At 40.3% G+C, this 7,049-nt stretch overlaps 1 protein-coding gene across 1 annotated transcript in view; it reads right to left on the bottom strand.

The window, feature by feature from the left end:
• Positions 1-3,855: 3,855 nt before the first annotated feature.
• midn (midnolin) overlaps positions 3,856-7,049 on the bottom strand; it is a 31,118-nt gene continuing 27,924 nt past the window's right edge. The window contains exon 8 of the mRNA XM_079505289.1: positions 3,856-7,049. This exon is cut by the window's right edge and continues 834 nt beyond it. The gene's annotated coding sequence lies outside the window, so the exon portion shown is untranslated.

The following is a 7,049-nucleotide window of genomic DNA, read 5'->3' as shown; positions in this document are numbered from 1 at the left end:
ATTTAGTTTGGGGCGAAACCTCACCTGTAGCTTCAATTGACTCCATGATCATTCGAAAATCCAAGAGGTCCATATTTGAAAATGTAAAAACAAGAACTTAACATTATTCTGTCAAGTCTCCTCAAAGTGTTTTATTGGAAAGTAGCACTCAAAGTGAAGTGGTCTAACTGTAATTAACCAATCCTCAAAACAGGTTTTCCTTTCTTCCAGGCCTCAGCATCGTATGCTATGTCACACTGAAAACTTTTAGAAATAGGCCGATGCACACCTCAAAGGATGGTGACAGGTGCATAGGACAACCACTAAAAGGTGGTTACAAATGTATTGTTCATTAGGGGATCGCTGATAACAAATTTAAAAAAAAAGTCTGTCCTGATGATCAAAGGTCTAACGACGAATAAAGAGCATCCTTTTCGCAAGTTCTAAGACAGTGTGCAACTGGACCCATAGTGGACAAACCACACCAGTTGCAACACCTTGCAACTAGTCACGACAACTCACAACAGACAGTTTTATGGTCAACCGTCAAACACACCAACTGCTATTGGAGATAAGATAAGGGTAAAGGGTTGAAAGAAAATAGTTGCAAGTATTTGCATGTTGCAAGGAGTTGCAACATGGTGAATCATTGGTGCGGTTTGTAATTGTGGTAAATGAATGATACTGTCAGTGAGCTAATCAATGGATGATCTCTCCTCAATATGCCTGTTTTTAAAGTGAAGTCAAGCAACGAACTGCTGTCACGATGTGGCCAAGACAACGCTGTCCCCCAGAGAGAGGACAATGGATCTCTCTCTCTCTCCGTCTAGGCTGGGCAGGGACAAACGGGGGAGGTGTATTTGCTCGTGTTGAGAAGGAAACTGAGTAGGCTTTCATTAACAGAATACATGTTGGTGGAGGGGAGAGGGAAGAGAGACGGAAAGGCTGTCAGTCACACTAGTCCATGACCATTATCTGTGCACTGTGCTATCTGTAAACAAGGCAATTAGGCCCCTCTCACTGACTGGTACAATTTGGAATTGCCGTTTTTTTTTACTGACTGTTTCACATCAGAATCAGACATGGAGAGTCAGACAGCCAGTTAGTGTGTTTACATAACAAGAGCAGCCAGGAGGCACAGGTGCAGCACCTTTTGGACAAACAGCCGCGACCAAAATAATGTTTTATCGGTTAACAACAATCAATCACCCAAACAGGGGAACAGGAGGGTGGAATTGTGATACCTTGCTAACATAACCGACAAGCGCACGCCACCACCTTACACAACAATAGCCAAAATCCAAGTTAATGTTTAATGTAGTTTTACTTTCAGCTTACCTGGTTTTGCCGGGATGTGACATATTAAATCCAACACGGGTTGTGCTTATACGGATAGCGGTGGTGGTATGGTGTAAATTCTAGTAGGCAGTCAGTGGGCACTACAGGTGGTGGTCGTTCATTGATTGCTTAATTTGCTTTCAGTTTGGACCAGAGCTGGTTTGGACAAACGTCAGGAGGTTAACGTCACTCTTCTTCACAACGTCACTTTTTAATAAATAGACTGCTATAGAGTGTCGCAGTCCCGCCTCCTACCCGGGCCCAGGAAATGAAATCCAATGCATTATTCTCATAGACATTTCGTAAAGTATTTATTTAAAGACGGTTACGCCGCGGACAAAGCCAACTCGAGTCGTGACAACTCATGACAACACAAACAATATTTTGGACCAAACAAATAATTAGAAAGAAGAAAAACAACAAAAAAAGTGTTGTAACCTGCCGTTTTTTTCTTCTTTCTAATTATTTGTTTGGTCCAAAATATTGTTTGTGTTGTCATGAGTTGTCACGACTCGAGTTGGCTTTGTCCGCGGCGTAACCGTCTTTAAATAAATACTTTACGAAATGTCTATGAGAATAATGCATTGGATTTCATTTCCTGGTCCCGGGTAGGAGGCGGGACTGCGACGCTCTATACTACAGCGAGCTAAAGCGGGATGTATAGCTACCGTACATAAACTGTTTGTTTAAGTTCACACACCGTGAGGGCAGAGTTCAAAAGGTGCTGTTACATCAAAACTAGTTTTTAAAAATGTAGGCGTACAAATGATCAGCTATCAGCAGTCAGCTTTGGCTTACAGTTGGCTGATTTCCCCCCCTGACCTGACATAAATATAGGCTATTATAGCATTCAACATAACTATCCAATACTCCCTATAGCTACACAATTACACAGTCCATGCTTATATAATTTTGAGTAGCCTATGTGATGCCTACTCACTCTTAATGATTTTCATTGCACTGGAAATGTAATATGTCAGTGTTATCACATTCTTAAACACTAGCCAGCATTTTTGTAGCCTACAGCAATCCCTTTGTAGGAGCAAATGGGCTACACAGTTAATGTTCATTTAACTCTGAGTGTATGCCTATATTCTCTATAGGCTCTATTATAAGAGGGTAGCCTATATGCGGCTATAGCCTCTATAAGAGGGTGGCAAATCGAGTGGCAAAGTGAGTTTAATGTCGTTTAACGTTGTTTCATGCATCATCAGATAGGACCTTTTTGTTTGGATGGATGTATGGGCTGTCAAGGCCAGAAAGTAGTTTTTGCCACTCAGCAGGCGTTCCCGCATAACTTCCTGGTATGATGATGATGTCACACGCATATACCGGTATACCAAATGGACCCATACACCCATTAGTTCCCGAGAAATTCCATCGTGTAAACAAGGGAGAACGAGCCTTCTCCATCCGTGCCCCTAAAATTTGGAATACCCTTCCCAAATCCATCCGACAAGCAGATACCATTGCATCTTTTAAATCTCTTCTCAAAACGTATTTGTTCAGAAAAGCATTCCCCCCCCCTGCCCCGTTAAATGTTTTTTCACTGAACTTTGTCGGTATTATCTATTTTTATCTATTACATTGTTGTTTTTTTGCATCTTTAAATATGCTTTCTACTGTTGGCCAGCTGACTGTAAGTTGTTGATTTGCTATGTTGCATCTATCTAATTTTGTTCGATTTTCCTGCTTTTATTGATTGTGTTATTATTATTAGTGTACACAAATAGAGCATTCATCAATGCATAACGTTCATAAATGCAGCATAACTGCTGCAGCTGTCTTTTTCTTCTTTCTGTTTTCTTGTCTGTGCTACGGCACAGTACAGTTTACAGTATGCAGAATAGTCTGTGTGATATCATGTGGCTCTATCTGAGCAGTGCTTCGACATGTAGGAGATGTGTCATTTCAAGTCCAAGTATCTTTCAGGCTCTTCCTGATGCTCCAAGTCAAGCTGCAATTAATGCTCTGAACGTCACCACATTCAAGAGACCTTCGCTACGAGAGCTCAAAATAAACCCTTTGCTCTATGTGTCAGGATTCAGGAAGCAGATTTCACATGTTTCATTTGCTTCTTCTCTCTGCTTCCCCCCCTATCTCCAGTCTGTCACTCCATTTCACTATTCCCTTTTATCTTGAAACCACGCAGTGCTACTGATAGGTGTGGAGAACACTGCTGCTGGTTCTGACTCAAGTCATCTTGACGGTGCCTACCCTCCACCGTACCCCAATATCCACCCCTGAACCCTACAACATACCCAACCCATCGCTCTGAAGTCAAGCAGCTCTAGTATACTCCAACCCCCTTTTTTCTTTCCTCAGTATGGTAAAGCATACTGAGGAAAGAAGATACTTTATCAATGTAGTTCTTAGCATCTCATACATATATACTGTTCCTATCTGGTTACCGAAGAGATCCATTTTGCATGAGAAATAGACTCTCATATGAAATGTTACGCTGTGCAGAAACTTTCACTCAATACCTCAAACTTGGTGTTATTGAACCAGCTGGTAATGAATACACGCACACACAACTTGATGTACTTGTTTTGTTTTATTTATTTATTACCTAAAAAAAGAAAAATGTTCTATCACAAGTCACACTGAAATGTATTGCTTAAGAAAAAAAATATATAGTCATATTTTTTCGTTTTTTTCCTCTTTTTTTTGGAAACTGATCATTTCCATTATATTCCACCAAAAAACAGAAGTCTGGGACACAAGCACCAGCTGCTGCTGTGTCCCAACCACCAGCTCCCCCACTTTAGAAAATGCACAAAGAAATACATAATTCACAGTTACCATTTTGGTTTCATAAATTAATACAGTCACACATGTGCTACACCTGTCTAGAGCTAGAACATTGTAAATTGTATTCTTGAATCCTGTTATTATCTTCAATGGTTGGCTACAAGAAAGAACAGGCAACTTAAATGATGTGATCCGAAATTCACCATACTCTTTTACCCCCCTCTCCTGTAATGCCCCCCCCACACCCAAACTACTCATTTTAAATCTCCACGTCCCATTGTCCCCCATCACCTTTTTTGTTTTGTTTCATCTTTTTGAATTTCACACAGAAGTGAGGCACACACAGAGTATAATCCATACAGAAGTGAGGCACACACAGAGTATAATCCATACATATACAAAAGAATTGGGAGGGATAGGAGGTAACTTGTCCTTTAATATGTCATATCCAGGGAAACAGGAAGTGCATGTAGTCTAGAGTCCTCAGAGGACCTCCCCATTCAGAATCCGGGCCGTTTGTTGCCATATGTAATAAAAACGTGTGAGTTTTGCAAATGTATTACTTTTGCAGCTTGTTGGAGGCAGGACAAAGTCATAGGGCTGGGAGGAGTTTGAGGGGTCTGAGCTCCGGCAACAGAGACCAACAAGCATGGTAACACAATGGAGAAATGGGAGAAAAGACTATTTTGAGGAGCAACACTGACTTTTAAATAGTTTATCGGTTCACTCAAACAAGCTTCACCCCTAAAATCTACAACTTTCATGGATGTGACAACTACAGCCTTGTATATCAATCAAATGGAAACAATTTGTTCAGCTTAAATCTGACACCGACACTGCAAGGGCAACATTTTAAGGCACAGAAGCCTTGACATAATAGAGACTCCACCAGCTAAAAGCACTAAACAAGAGATGCCCAGTGTCCTCAGTGACAAAATGGTGCCTTGATGACAACACGCCTGACAACGATACACAGAAAGTTTAAAAACCAAAACATTCCCACCCCGCATTGTCCCCAAGTGTCTCATTTTTAGTGAAAGGTAAGGCCACTTAAAAAAAAAGATGAGGTTCACCAAAAAGGTAATCTCTCACTGCAATCTCTGGGAGTGCAATTGTAGTAGGGTGGTCAATCAGACAGACATACACAGACAGACAGACAAACTATCAGACAGTGACAGTCAGATTAAATGTTTTCTCCAGAGTACGGTTAGGTAGGACAGGAAGTACTGTATGTAGTACTGGTCCATTGTTTCCCTGCTTGTATGTCCACATGTGCCTTGGATGTTCTTCAGGCTGAGAGGAGGGAAGGTTGCTAGATGGTGAGTAGGCTGTCTGGGTTCTTGAGAATCATGGGGCTAAAACCTGTGGCTAGGATGTAGAGTCAGTTTCTCTTTGCCCATTATTGTCAGTCATCATCATCATCAACTTCATCATCGTCACAGAGCAGGAATGTTCAGTGCTGAGCAAGATATTTGTCCTGTCTTACTTCATCTGTTTTGGTTTTACGGTGTAATACTTTAGCAGGACACTGCTGTTCTAACAATGAAATAATAATAATAATACAAAATCTAACCAACAAAAGCAGCGTTGTTTATTTTCTTCACAAAAATTCATGCATGTTGTTAATTTCCTCCCTCACAGCACCGGTTTCTCTTTTTTTTTTCTTCCAACAATAAAAAAGATCAGTATAATTCACACTTTTGCATGCAAAGTCACGATTCCCTCCCGCTGTTTTTCAAAGTCCCCATGTCTAGCAGCAAAACTGTGAAAGGCCTAACCTGATATGTAGGTGAGTCTACTGGTGGAGGCACTACATCATAATGCTGGGTACAGACCCCACTGCTCTGTCTGCCAATAATGAACATTTTGTGGATGTTTTTCTAGGCTTGAATGGGCCTGAAACTCAGAGCCATCTTTAGATGGATGTTTTGTCCACCGTAAAAACCAGAGTGTAAATTTACCTCTGAGATTGTACAAATGTAACCGAATGGATCCGAAAAGGTCCTTCTGGTTACATTTGTACACATACAAACGTATAACTTGACACTGATGATCTTACTGTGTACTGGTGTGTTATGTATTTAATGTGCTAATCGTACAGTGACATTCAGGGGGAATTTGTGACGAAAAGCGCCATTGGGATACGCTAAATAAATTTAAACTATAGTCACACACACACTTACACACACCCTCATAAACCCACAACAATCACCACATGAATGTACACAAACCCTCAACAAGTCCATTCAGGCTTGTAAGACACAAAATGGGCTGAATGGGAATTATTCCATATATTTTGCTGTGGTGAAATGGCCCTAATATATGACTAAACTAATGGATGATTGAATGACTATAATGTACTTGTCAATGACTTGACTTAAGCCACAGAGGGCTGCTGCTTTCTGAAAACAGCAGATAGGAAGAGAAGCAAAAATAGATTTTTTTTCATATACATTTTAAAGAATTTAAAATCCTCTAAAGCACTTTCTGTTAATATTAATTCATTTTGTTTATTCATTTATCATTCCTATCGATACCCTATGTCACTGAGGTTGCTATCGAAACATGATGACTTCCATATTAATCTTTTCTTCTGACTGATGTCAGGCCCCGTCTTTTTCTTGCACACATTTACCATGTTGTAAATCATGAAAATGTGCAAATTAACAACTACTTTGAACTGTTTTATGAAAACCTGAATGCTTTGTGAACAATGCTACATATTCTTGTTTAGGAAAATCAACAATACATTTCAAAATGAAAAAACAAAACAAAAAACTAGAACCCGGTAACAGTTTTTGTTTCTCTCTCTCTCTTCTTCTTCTTGTTGTTCTTCTTCAAAGGACTCCGATTTGTGTGTGTGTGTGTGTGTGTGTGTGTGTGTGTGTGTGTGTGTGTGTGTGTGTGTGTGTGTGTGTGTGTGTGTGTGTGTGTGTTTTAATAGATCATTTAGAATGCCCATTGGAATAGTCCACCTG

Source organism: Electrona antarctica (assembly GCF_951216825.1).
Source record: "Electrona antarctica genome assembly, chromosome: 7".
Classification (NCBI taxonomy): Eukaryota; Metazoa; Chordata; class Actinopteri; order Myctophiformes; family Myctophidae; genus Electrona; species Electrona antarctica.
This window is presented reverse-complemented; position numbering and strand designations above follow the sequence as displayed.